Below are 11910 nucleotides of genomic sequence, written 5' to 3' on the forward strand. Positions count from 1 at the left end.
AAAAAAAAAAAAGAAAGAAAAAAGAAAGAAAGAAAAAAGAAAGAAAGAAAAAAGAAAGAAAGAAAGAAAGAAAGAAAGAAAGAAAGAAAGAAAGAAATCTTGTACTAGCAGCCGTTAGATGAAGATGTAGATCTCTCAGCTCCTCCTGCACCATGCCTGCCTGGATGCTACCATGTTCCTACCTTGATGATAATGAACTCAACCTCTGAACCTGTAAGCCACCACACCATAGGCTATACAAATTTTACTGGTAGTAAGTCATTTGATAAGTGTGTTCCACCCTATGAAGCTACCCCATTTACCAATGCCACTTGCAGTATTATTATGGTCCTGGGTGTCAGAAATTCCTCTAGGCTCTGCCCAACAGTTACCTAGCAACCATCTACGATCTCCACCCTGGGTTCAGCCAGGAGCCAGCAGTATAAGGACTACTTGACTTCTCTCTCTCTCTCTCTCTCTCTCTCTCTCTCTCTCTCTCTCTCTCTCTCTTCCCTCCATCCCTCTATCTTACCTCTCTGTGTCTCCATGCCCCTCCCCTACATGTTCCAGGCTGGCCTCTCCTTCTCTTCCCTCTCCTCTCCCTTTCTGTCCCATCTGCCTTCCTCTGCCTCTAACCCCATCCCAGGTACCCTGCTGCTCCGTTCCCTGGCTCCCTTACTCCAATAAACTTCTTTTGTACTAGGCCTGTCATGTGACTTGATCCCAAGACACCTTGGCAGGGACCGCTGAGGTGCTCCCTCCAGCCGCACTATACTACCTCGTTTTATAAAACACAACAATAGTCATGATGGTGACAGAGCTAAGTGAGCCTTGAGAGACAACAGGTCCACTGAGAGTAAATGAAGTCGAGGTCCTGAAGTTTAAATTGCCTGGCAGCAGTGTTCCCAGGAGCACTCCTGGGGCAGGGGGATACCACCAGTGGGGCCCCATTCTCCTTTTCAAGCTCTGTAGTCTTGTCAGAAGAGCTTCTGTTTTATATATATATTTGAGGAAGGGGCATTCTGGGCCAAAGGATTAAAAGGAGAAAAAGAACACATTTATATAAAGTACTTAGGTAAGTTTATTCCCATATCCTTATCTGGGAAAGCAACAGGCAGAGATCATGTGACAGCAAACCCAAAACTTCTCCCCTCATTGGGGGGGGGGGGGGGGGGGGGGGGGGGGCGGGGACACTGGCTGCTTTGATTAAATCTTAATCCAAAGGCTGCAGGCTAAGTTGTCATCCTGTAGAAGTCTTAGTAGCTACAGGTATCTTAGCTGCCAGACCCTTGTGCTCATCACCGCAAGTCACAGTTGTCTTGTTTTTTTGGTTTTTTTTTTTTTAAATGGGTGTCCTTTATCAAGATAACATAATTTTACTGACAAAAGGAAATTCGTGGACAGCCTGGAGGGGAAGCAGGAGGTAAGAGTGAATGGCCCTGCTAAAAACAGCGCCCCACACCCAGGAGAAAGTGTCCCTGCCCTGGAAGTCAATTCACCTTCCCAGCTCCCCACTCAACGACAGACAGTCTGTTAGGAAACCCCAGGCACAAGAGTACTCAAGACGGCAAGACCGCCAAAGGAGGCTCGGAAGTGTGTGAGCCTCTGAAAGTTAGAAGCCAGGAGGAAAGGCTTGGCTAAAAATAGAACTTATCAGATGGATTAAAGTCCCTCCCCAGAATGTTATCTCTCCCCACAGGAGGGTGGGGGGAAAGTCTGTCAAGGGGAACACAGGCCACAGGATGAATAAGCAGAAAAATAGGAGGAAATGACCAAGCCAATGCACGGGGCGTGCGTGCTGTACGAGAGCTGGGGTGCTGGCAGAGACAGCGCAGCTCCGGAGCCCAGAATCGGAGAATTTGCTGAGGCAGGGCACTCCCCAAAGCAAGACACTGCCAAGTACGGGGCCGGGGGTGGGGGGTGGGGTGGGAGGAAGCAGTTTGTCCTTCCTTCCCACCTTTTCAGAATTGTGGCATTCCCCGTTTGCTTGGATATTACCTTTTCAAGCCATTAAAAAAAAAAAAAAAAAAAAAAAAAAAAAAAAAAGTCTACAGAAAGGGTTTCTTGGGAAAGTCCGCCTTCCAGCATTTTATGGCACACACCCAGTGAAATTTCCCAAATCGATAGTTGGTGAATCCTTGGATCCTTTCCCAACTTCCCACTGCTTTCTGGGCCGCCCCCAGCTTGGCTCAGATCAAGAGGGACAAGAGAAGCTTCCTAGAGCTGCCGTCAGCGACTCGAGACCAGTGAGAGACCAACACAGTATGTCCAGTCCCCTCCTCTCTTCAGTCCTCTTCCTCAGAAGTCCTCAATAGACAAAAGGCTCGTCTACACCTTAATCCCAAGTTACCTTTTGACATCTACACACACACACACACACACACACACACACACACCACACACACACACCACACACACTCACACACTCACACACACACATCATTCACAAACACAAACATGAGGCATCCTGAATTGTGTAGTGTTTTAATCAGCTCAGTATTTATCCACTCCTAGAACAATCTTTCTCAAGTTGGTAAAACATTGTCAAATAAGCTACAACAGTATTCCCTAAAATCAGAGAGGTCTTTTTAAAAAGAATCACAAACTGACCTCTAGAAAGGTTCCCAAGAGTCAAGTGGAGTGGCATACACTTTTAATTCCAGCACTTGGAAGAATCGAGTGGATCTTTGTGAGACCAGCCTGATCTACAGAGTGAGCTCCAGGACAGCCAAGGCTAGACAGAGAAACCCTGACTTGGAAAAGCATACCCTGTCCCCAAAATAATAAGAAAGGGAAAATAAAGGCACTCAGAGTTAACTCCCCGGAGTTAGGAGAAAGGTTACTTATCTTAAGTGGGGAAATCACCAAAGATCAAAGGTTTTTTTTAGTCTTATTTCAACACAGTGGTTCACACTGTTAAGTAGGCTGAAGGCTGTGTGTCACGAGGTAGGAATCTAAGCGTGTCAAGAAGAAAAGGCAGTGAGTGTTCCCTTTCATCCCTAGAAAGTGTATCTGACCCAGGAACGCGGGGAGGTGTCAGGCACACTGGCTAAAGGCTCCAAACTGCATTCCAGTGTTGTCTGCTCCAAACAACCGGTGCTGCTCAACTCTACCTTAAGGCGGAGAATATACCTCCAAACATCTCACGCCCTCAAGGCCAACGTTTCGTGGAAACCCAAAGTCCCTCCTCAGTCTCATGAGGCAGGCAAAGAAAATCCTATTTAAGCAGCAAGAAAGCATTCACGGACAAAGCTGGGGCTTCTGCATGCATAGCTGTTACTGAGTAAGGAGTACTCCTTTAGGAGGCTGGCCCTGGAACACTTGTGAATAACCCAACGTGAGGAGAAAAAATTTAAATATGCAGCAGCTTAAGTTTGCCTCTCCCCACTCTATTCATGATCTTTATTTGCCATCCACTCTGCAGGAAGGAACAGAGGCCACAAGGACCTGGAGGTCTGGAGTCCAATCCTGTTATGCTACTCCATCACCGTAACCTTGGCAGAGCCACCTAACTGTTCTGAGTAGTTTCTTCATCCTGGAAAGAGGAAGAGCTGCCTCACTGTGGTTACAAAGAACAACAGTGTGTGCACGTAGTGCAGGCCCCAGGCACACAGGTATCCTCTGAGGACTCCAGCCCGCCCATTGTTGTAGGGTTCCGGACGTGACTCTTTGAATCTGTCTTTGGCCTTGCAAAAGTAGAAGCAATGACCCACGGTAAAAAAAGGGTGACTTTTAAAGGGCCCAGGGATGCAGTGAGAAGCACCACATTAGAAGTCATGTTTGGTCAGGGCAAGGTTAACTGGCCTGGCAGTGTAAACCAGCACGTATTATTATTCCACAGGGTTCAAGTGTGGACCTCAAGTGTGGCTTCAGCTTGGGTTAGCTGTTGGTCTCCAATCTGTCTGATAAGTCTCTAACCAACCCTCTGGCCAGTGTTCTTTCCACACCACACAAAGAATTTAGGGCAGAAGCCAAGCTAATTTTGTATTTTTTTTTTTTTATTCGAAATAGCTTTGCTGAGAACAATCCTCGCCCTTGATCAAACCTATATGTACTGGGCATGCCAACTCCTGTCTTACACAAAGCACTGACCAGGCATGGCTGTTCCCACCACTGCTTTCTGAGCACACAGAAAAATTTCAAGACCAAATGGGGAATTCAGACGACCTAGTCTCTTAAAAAAAAAGAAAGAAAAAAAAAAAAAGAAAAGAAAAAGAAAAAGGAATACCAGAGTTACTTATAGAAGAAAACCAAAATCATGTCCGAATTGATAATTCATGATTCAGACAGGCCACAATTTAATTGGCATTAACTACTCTGCTAAAGAGTTTTAAAATGTACTTAAGTGAGGCGTTTTATTTCCATGAAATTGGATCTTTGCTCCAAAATTCAATCTCCTTCTGCGGACTCTGCCCTATTCAGATGATGTAACGGTGATGTAGGCTCTTAACATTTCATTGCCAGGAATAGAAGTGAAATTGATCAGATTATTTGCCAAATAATGTTTCTTCGGCGGGACCAAGTCCTCCCCTAAGTGGACTATGAGAGCAAGGGACAGGAGAGCAGACACTGAGAATCGCATTTTCCAGTGTGATCTTGCAGGCCTCGGATCAGCCATGAGAAATTAGTGTGCGTGAAAAGTGATTTGTTGTGTGGTTTATTCGTTTAGGGGACCTTTGTCTGGAAAGAATACGCAAAGGTTAAAGAGTCATATCCCTTGCGGGGTCAAAATAATGCGAAAATGAAAGATACAACACAGAGAGATTAGACAGTAATGAGTAGTTACGTGTTAAGCCCTCCATCCCGGGCAGCTGTGAGAGTTAGGTGAGGCAGGTACTACTTGAAACTGCACTGGGCAGGCTGTAGGTACTTCATGGATGCTGTAACTAAGGACAATAGGCCCAGGTCCAGAGCACGAGCCTACTTTCCATTTGAGCCACAGGATGTCTCTCCGCTCCAGTGGAGTTTTGAGACTGAAGTGAACTCCAGACCTGATTCCTACCAGGACTATTTCATAGAACCCACAAGTGTTTGGGTCCTCCCAGGGATGGGATGGCCTTCTCCTCAGACCTCAGGAAGCTTCCTGGGAGCTGTGCTGAGAAGCGCCAATGGATGCTCCAGCAGGACCTTCCAATAGCGCAGTTCATGCTGGACCTCGGCCACAGAGGCTGGAGTAGAACAGAAGACTCTGGGTACCAGCTGATGGCGATCACCTTCTAAGATCAAGTTCTGAGCAAATTTCCAACAGCATCTTCAGTAGGGGTAACCCCCATCCCTGGGGAAGTGGGGGGCAATCCCAGGCTCCAACTTCTTCAAGAAACTCAGGGTTACATTGGTGGCTCAGTCCAGGACACAACAGTGAAGTCAGGCTGGGTACCCACATTGGGCCTACAAGGTTCCCTGCATTGCCCTGCACAAAAAAGCCCAGCTCAGCTGGGCCTCCTGGGAACACTGCTGAGTGGCTTTGAGTTACAATAGCACCCTAGCTGCCAGGGTACAGGACCTCAGGTAGCAACTGTCACCTATCTTTTCAAAATCCTTCCCTTCTGTTCCAGAGAAGATAAACCAACCCTTCACAGCCCTAGAGCCAATTTTAGGTGAGGGTCTTGCAGCTAGGCTGCCATTCTTCCCCCTGTCCTGTAACCTGGTACCTTTGTGTGGCCATCCTGACCTGTAAGGGCCTTTGTCTTTCCTGGGGATGAGCATCCTGACATGTCTGCTTACGATTTTTAAATGACACAAGAGATGTGTATTCTCTTGGAACATCCAAACAGGGCCTGGGAGACTGTCAGGTGGTAACGTGTTTGCTGCAAGCCATGGCCACCCAAGTTTAAACCCTGGGCCCTCATAAAACAAAACCTGTGTTCCCATCGCTAGCATTGCCTCCAAGACAATCCTATCCCAGTCTCCCTAGCTAAGTCAGTTACAAGTCGGTTCTTTTTGACCTGGGTCCTGAGGCTAGAAACCAGGGCGTCATGCTCACACAGCAGGCTGTTTGAGGACTGAGCCATCTCAGCATCCCCTTACTGCCTTCATAGTCGTTAAGGTTACAAGATGTTCGCTAGTATTCATTTGCTATTTTTATGTGTGGAAATTTAATTTTCTAATTCAAAACTGATCACAGCATAGAGAGTATGTGTCTAGGAAGTGCTCAGCTACCAATAGGACACCTGCATCACACTCTTCCCCACCAGCCTCAGAGACCAGTCTCTAAGGAAGATGATCAGATGGCACAGTCTTCATTTTCTTTCTAGTGAGACTGTCTCATATTCCAACATTGTACATGTCTGATGCAAGTGCTGATGAATGGAGGGCGAGGACAGTGCTGGGATCTTGACTCGTCCTTTGTTTAAGGCAAAGTTTCTTTAATAATAAGGTGTAAAAGTCACTTTTATTCGCCTGATGTAATTGTCATCTCAGAGGCTTACTGCTTCCATGTGCTAACATAGGCCTATTCCTGGAAGGCCTCTGTACAATCTTATCTAGGCCTAGAATGTTTTCAGCCTCTGAGACTTACTGCTCAATAAGCTCAGCATTTCTAGCAGTTTCTGAATTCTGGCTAGCTGGTTCAACTCAGCTGTTCTGGCTCAAACTCCTCTCCAAGCTGACTGATCTAAACGGGCTTCTCTCAGCTTCCCACTGAATTGCTCTGTTTGGCCTCAGACTAACTCTGGCAATCTGTTCTAATCTTGTGGATCCCTCTCATTCTCTGACTTGTTCTGTCTTCACCCGTATCTAGCTGGTTCTCTCTGCAACCGGTCTCTGTAAAATTGTTACTATAAAAACTGCCTCTGAACTCTACAAACTGAACTGCCATGAACTCCACTCCACTGCCTCTCAACTCACTGACTCAATTGAACTGACTGACTAGAACTCAAGAGATCTGCATGCCTCTGAGGGCTGGGATTAAAGGCATGTACTATCACGTCCAGATCTATGCTTTTCTTTGCCTGAAACTTGCTCTCTACCAGGCTGGCCTGGAACTCAGAGATCTGCTTGCCTCGTAGGATTGAAGGTGTGTCTGTATCCCGACCAGATCTCTTAGACCTAGAAGGTCTTTGGATGTGATCCCTTGCCAGAGTAGCCATGTTGCTGGGTTAAAATTCCTCCCTAAACAGATCACCTGGCCCACTAGCTTCTGGAATTCTGCCTTTCCCACCTCCCATGCCCCTATGGAAGCACTGTCATTACAGATGCATGCCACTGTATCTGGATCTACATGAGACCTGAGGATTTAAACGTGGGTCTTTAAACTTACACAATAACTGTGTTACTCATTCAGCCATTTACTTTGTTTTGTTATTAAATTTGTTCATTCCGTGTGTGTGTGTGTGTGTGTGTGTGTGTGTGTGTGTGTGTGTGTGTTGTGTGCACTTGCCATGACATTGGTGTATGGTGGTCAGAGGACAACTTAGTTGGTAAGATCAGATCTCTCTCTCCTTTTATCATATAGGATCTGAGGATCAAATTCAGATCATCTGGCTTGGCAGCAAGCCCCTGAACTCACTAAGCCATCTCACTGCACAGCCCTTCCATTGCTGCAGTACTGGTTTCTCAGATACAGGGCTCATGGTTGATAGGTCTCTTCCTCCTCTACCTCCTCCTCTTCCTCACCCCCGTCCTCCTCCTTCATCATCATTCATCACCATGTGCCATTAACTTCTGATCTTTATGACTTCAGATCTTCTGTCACTCACTCGGCCTTCCTGACCAGGTACTGCGTCCATCTCAGACTGTTAAAAGAGTTTTTTGTTTTTGTTTTTGTTTGTTTGGGGGTGGATTTAAGTTACTGTGTGTTTTACTGTTAATTTGCTTTGGTATAACCTTGAGTTACCTTTGAGATTTTGAGGCTTTTCTCTGTTGTTGTTGTTGTTGTTGGGTTTGTTTTTGTTTTGTTTTGTTTTGTTTTTCTGTCTCGGATTTGGGAGCTTGATAAATACTATCTGAGCACTTTTGGGCCCCACACTCTGTCCCCATTAATGCTGATGATATGAATCGTAGATGTCTAGGTGTTCAGGTGAGTGTCTCTCCCAGATCACTAAGGCACTGAATGGTCTGTCTGTTGTCAGTTTGTTTACCTCTGGTTTTCACACTGAATATACCCTGATATCCTTAAGTTCTCGGACTCTAGGACTGTTGTCTTTGGTTTAGTACCTAGTCTGTCCAATGAGGTTTTTCATTGTTTTTCCTTAAGATTTATTTTTATTTTATGTGCATGGGCATTTTGCTTCATGTATGTATCTGCATTGTGTGCATTCTTGGTGCCCGAGGAAGCCAGAAGAGGGCGCCAGATCCTACAGACTAAAGTTATGGACAAATGCAAACCGTTGGTGGGTACTGGGAATTGAGCCTGAGTTCTCTGCAAGAGCAGCAAGGGCTGTTAAGCACTGAGCCATCTCCTCAGGCCCTGTCCATTGAGCCATTTATTTTAATTGTATTTTTCAGTTCTGCAATTTCTATATTTTACCACATCTATTTCTTTGCTGAGATAATTTTTCATTGTTTCTAGGGACTCTGTTGATACATTCTTATTGCAGACCTTTGAATCCTTGTGAAATAATGTCTACAGGGTTCATTTTGGTATTTGCAGCAGGCGATTTTTTTTCTCATAAAATATGTAATTTTTCTATGACTACTGAATTTCTGTTATTAATCCCAGACACTTTAGTTAAGCTGCTGCAGGACTCTTGCGATTTAGATCACCTTTTGTGTTTTGTTACACACACACACACACACACACACACACACACACACACACACCGGTATTCACATATCTGACTAAAGGGTGCTTGCCCAGTCAGTCCTCTGCTTACCTGTAGAGTCATCCATCCTCAACAGACCACATACCTCAAACAGTGAGTTTTTCCACTTCTCTGAGTCCCTAATCTAGTCAACAACTAAAATGAACTAAGTTAGGCCCCAGGCAGGGTGGGGATGGGGATATGGCAGCTGATGGCATGGCAGTGATAATGGTCAGGAGAATGTTGGAACTCTGAAACAACCTTGTCCAGCACAGGAAGAGCCATGAGTTCCTCAGTCACTTAGGACACCTGTCCTGTGAGGCTAGCCAGCTGTCCTGGCTCTGCCACCAGGCTGTCTGGTGGCTTTCCTAAAGTTTTGACTGCAACCCCATGCTGCTTTCAAACCTCCTAATCCAAGCTGCCTCTTGGAAACCAGGTTCTCCGAGGAGACCCCTAAGATGGTGTTTGTAGTTACTTTTCTCTCTGGATCAGCAGAGCAGTGGGTGGTCCCCTGCTTAGAGAGAGACAGTTCCATGCTGGCTCAGTACCAGTGTGAAGCAAGCCTTTGTCCTGGGTGAGTAGAAAACCAGCAGGCCAGGACCACGAGTAGACAACTCTCTGGCTTAGGTCCTAGGCTCTAACCCTTTGGGAAGCTCTGCTGCTGCCAGCCCCAGTGACTTTACACATATGGCTGCCACCTCTCTCTGAAGACCTCGCTGCCGTGCCATCCTCTGAGACTGAAACGCTCAAACTCATAGGAACTTCCTAGAGTTAAAGCTGGTCTGTCCACCAGCTTGGGTCACTTTTTAGTCTAAAATTACTTAATTTTATACATTTTGTTTCACACTCTCCTCACAAGTTGTCCATTTGCATCACTAAGTCTAGGCACTGGGCAGTACATGGAAAATGTGGTCAGTTACTAATTCTGTATCTATATCCCAGGATAGTGTAGGCCTAGTATTAAACTTGGTGCTACATAAAACACACTGTATAAAAGATAAAGATAATTTCTAGAGCATTTTTTTCAGACATTGTACATGAAAAAAAAATTCTAGCTGGTGTCTGGGAATGTCACACCTTCGTGTGAGGATGGATATTTGGCGCTTGCTTCATAGCTTTTACTTATCACACAATAGTTTCTCATTAAATGATAAAATGTACAGAGCTCAGCAAGCCAGACCGGAAGTGCACCTGGAGAAATGGCAGTGGCTGCTGCTGCGGACAGGGGCTTTGAATACGGAGTGACAAGGGCTGGAGAGATGGCTCAGAGGGTAAGAGTCCTGCTGCTCATTCAGAGGACCTGAGTTCAGCTCTCAGCACCCACACCAGGTGGTTCACAATCATTTGTAATTCCAGCACACACACACACACACTCTTGAAATAAGTGGTATGACAAAAACCAAGCAGAGACGGTGAGGAGCGCACAGCTTTTGTACTGTGTCCACTTAGCTTTACTCCCTAAACGTACATGGAAAATAGTGATCTCTCTGTCATGGGCAAGGCACTTTACAAACAAAGCTGTGCCTTTCATTAAAGATATTACTCACCATTAAAAAATCAAAAAAGGAACCACCTTCTTTCAACATGTACTGTTACTAGGTTACACACTAGGAGGATGGTGGCACAAGAACAAGTTACATAGTCTCAAAGTGAATCCCAATACCCTTGTCCATTTTGCTTTAAACAAAGTCCCAATCTAATTTCAGGAAAGGGAGGCTAACCGCCTCCCATCTCTCCTTCTCCCTCTGTCTTCATTTCTCTTTGCACCAATAAGTGGTGTTGAGAAAAATGTACACACACAATAAAAACCAGTTAACCTATTTAATGCTTTAGAAATGCAAATACATAGTTAATTATACGCCTGAATGTAAGGGCCTTAAAAAAGAATGGCTGGGGCTGCGACTCAGTGGCAGAGCCCTGGACTAGCACACATGGATTAACCCTGGGTTCAATCCTCAGTGTCTATAAGATGAAATTCTCAAAGAAAATGCAGAAGATTCTCATTAAAGTATGACATTTTAAAAACAAACAAACATGAAAACCTTGATAAATTTGAAGACTCAAAAATGTAAATATTTTGCTTTTACAAAGACACTGTTCAAAGAATGAAAGGACAAGCCACACACCTGGAGAAAATCCATCCCTGAGAAGGGACACATGTTCGGAATATATAACTTAAACCTCTATGGAAAGACAGTTTGAACTGGAAAAAAGATTCAGAGTACACCTTTCCTGGAAAATGATCCGTAGATGGCAACAGAGCAAATAGAAAGAGGTGACACAGCAGTCACTGTTAGGGAAATCCAAGTCAAACCTCTCAGGGTAGCACTGCACTTCCGGGGCAATGACGACATCAGCCAGACAACACCAACCGTTGGTGACAGTGGAGAGAAAGCTAACCTCACACAGGCGCAGCCATGATGGATGGTAGGCTCTTTGGAAGATAGTTTGGAAGGCTATAAAATCGTAAACAGGAGCTTCACAAGTGCACCACGGGACAGCTTCACATGCAGGAGTCTACCCAAGAGAAATGAAAACACTGGTCCTGAAAGAAAAGAATAAGTGTAATAAGCACACAGGTATCGTTTTAGCCTCTGTACTATGGGGAGCCAAGGAACCCCTAAGCAAAAGTGCAAAGAATAGATGGAGTCCTGAGTGATGTACATTGTTTGTCACGGACATGTAGCCTGCCAAGGACAGATGCCACAGACTCATGGCAGCAGCAAAGCCTTCCTCAGCATTCCTGGTTCAGAATGGTAAAGCCTTCCTTTTGTCCAAGTACTAGAATTTTCCAACTATTTGGCCAGTTCTGGCAAAAAACTAGCTACTGCAGCTTATTCTGCCCGGGTGCCTGACCACCTATAGCGACCTCCTACCTGGACTAGCTAACCCCTCCCCCTGTGCTGTACATAGAAACTTACTGAGGCTCCAGGTTGTGGCAGTAGTTGGTACCACCCCATTAGAGAGTGCATGAACTATTAAACCCCAGCTGTTTTGTTCCTATATGCCTGCTAGGTCTTCCTTCATTCCCTAGTCATTCTCAGCAAGGTTTCTAGAACCAAGCCTCCTGGGCTGGGTCGCTCAGCCCAGGAGATGATGATGATGATGATGGTGATGGTGATGATGATGATTTTAATGATTTACTTTTGTTTTATGTGTGTTGGTGTTTTTGCCTGCATGTGTGCCTCTG

This window comes from Mus caroli, chromosome 12 (assembly GCF_900094665.2).
Source record: "Mus caroli chromosome 12, CAROLI_EIJ_v1.1, whole genome shotgun sequence".
Classification (NCBI taxonomy): domain Eukaryota; kingdom Metazoa; phylum Chordata; class Mammalia; order Rodentia; family Muridae; genus Mus; species Mus caroli.